Genomic DNA, 1518 nt, shown 5'->3' on the forward strand with positions numbered 1-1518 from the left:
CCCCCAAGTCCTTAAAACCTCAGGGTCTTGTGGGGGCTGCGTCTTCCAGGCCGAGGCATTTTGGAGGAGGCAGAAGGGAGCGCGAGACAACATTTTATTTTGTTTCAAGAAAAACCTGTGGGCTAAGGAAGGGTATCTCCTCTTTCGGGAGAGGAGGTGGTGTGGCAGCAGTGAGGGGAAAATACTTTGTTTACATAAATGGAGTGTGTAAAACGCACGGTAACTTCGCCTTCCGCCCCGCAAGCCACGGTGGGTAGGCGGCGGTAGGAGTCGGTGAGCGTTAGTGGCGGCAGCCGCGAGGGAAGGAGAAGGCTGCCGCTGCCTCTGCCCCCCGCTTTGCCATAAACGCACATTTTGTTTCTGTTTACATTGTGGTCTCTGTTTTGGCTGGGAGCAGCGTAAGGGGAGGAGCAGGAACTCGCTCCGGGGCAGCCACCTCCTCCCTTCTCTGTTTTCTTTGTTGTTATCTCTTCGGGGGAGGCGTCCTGGGGTCAAGCCTGCCTGTAGCTGAGCTGCGGTCTGCGGTTAATGTGATTTCTCTTCGGCCCGAAACCTCGGGCCGCCTTCTTCTGTGCATGTGCAGGTCTTGTCTTTCTTCCGTCGTCGCCCTCCTCCCCCCCTGCCTCGGCAGTTGTCGTGGGCTCGCAGTGAAGTTGGAGGAAGGGGAAGGGAGGGCAGAGGGGGAAGGAATCTTGGCATTTATTTGATACGCAGTCAGCAGCCTGGGCCTGCTTTGTACAGCTCTGTCGTCTTTGACAGCAAAAGGAAAAAAAGAAAGACCTGGTGGAAGGAGGGGGAATGTTCATTTTTCTTGGTGGAAGACGAAGGAATCTTCAGGGTCTGTAAGAGAAGAGATGGAAGTGCTGAACTGCTGCAGCATGTCAAGAATGCTTGTGTCCTTGCAGTACTTCCCAGTGCCCATGTTGCTACTGTTCTCCTAGCGGGTGTTTTTTACTCCTGTCAGGTAAAAGTCAAGCACGATTCAACTGCAGACTTTAGCAAGGAAGTAAAGTTTCTTCTGATAATAAGCAGTAAACTTTAAGACACACAGAAAAAAGAGACACAGGTAAGGATAGTCAGCACTTTAGTGAATTAATGAAGATAAAGGTCCCTTTTGACCATATGCCCTCTATTGCAGAGAATGCTTGCAAGATGCAAAACCTCTAATGCTTAAAGTTAGTAAATGATGAGAGTGTATTGTGTGAATGCCTTTGTAACCATAATTCATTATTCTTGCAAATGAACCATAATATGCGTGACACATTTTTTTTCCCCCCACAGGACCCTTACCTTACTCTGGGCAGGCCATCTCTGGAAGGAATCAGGCTTGGATAAATCATAGAATCATAGAATAGTTTGGGATGGAAGGGACCTCTAAAGGTCATCAACCCCAACCCCCCTGCTGTGGACAGGGACATCTTCAACTAGATCAGGTTGCTCAGAGCCCCGTCCAACCTGACCTTGAATATTTCCAGGGATGGGGCATCCACCACCTCTCTGGGCAACCTGTGCCAGTGC

The 1518-nt window shown here is 50.3% G+C and overlaps 1 protein-coding gene across 1 annotated transcript in view; it reads left to right on the top strand.

Moving 5' to 3' along the window:
* Positions 1 to 308: 308 nt before the first annotated feature.
* PCMTD1 (protein-L-isoaspartate (D-aspartate) O-methyltransferase domain containing 1) overlaps positions 309 to 1518 on the top strand; it is a 48498-nt gene continuing 47288 nt past the window's right edge. The window contains exon 1 of the mRNA XM_009289354.2: positions 309 to 1066. The gene's annotated coding sequence lies outside the window, so the exon portion shown is untranslated. The remainder of the gene's footprint in view (positions 1067 to 1518) is intronic.

This window comes from Aptenodytes forsteri, unplaced genomic scaffold (assembly GCF_000699145.1).
Source record: "Aptenodytes forsteri isolate BGI_AS27 unplaced genomic scaffold, ASM69914v1 Scaffold139, whole genome shotgun sequence".
Taxonomy (NCBI): Eukaryota; Metazoa; Chordata; class Aves; order Sphenisciformes; family Spheniscidae; genus Aptenodytes; species Aptenodytes forsteri.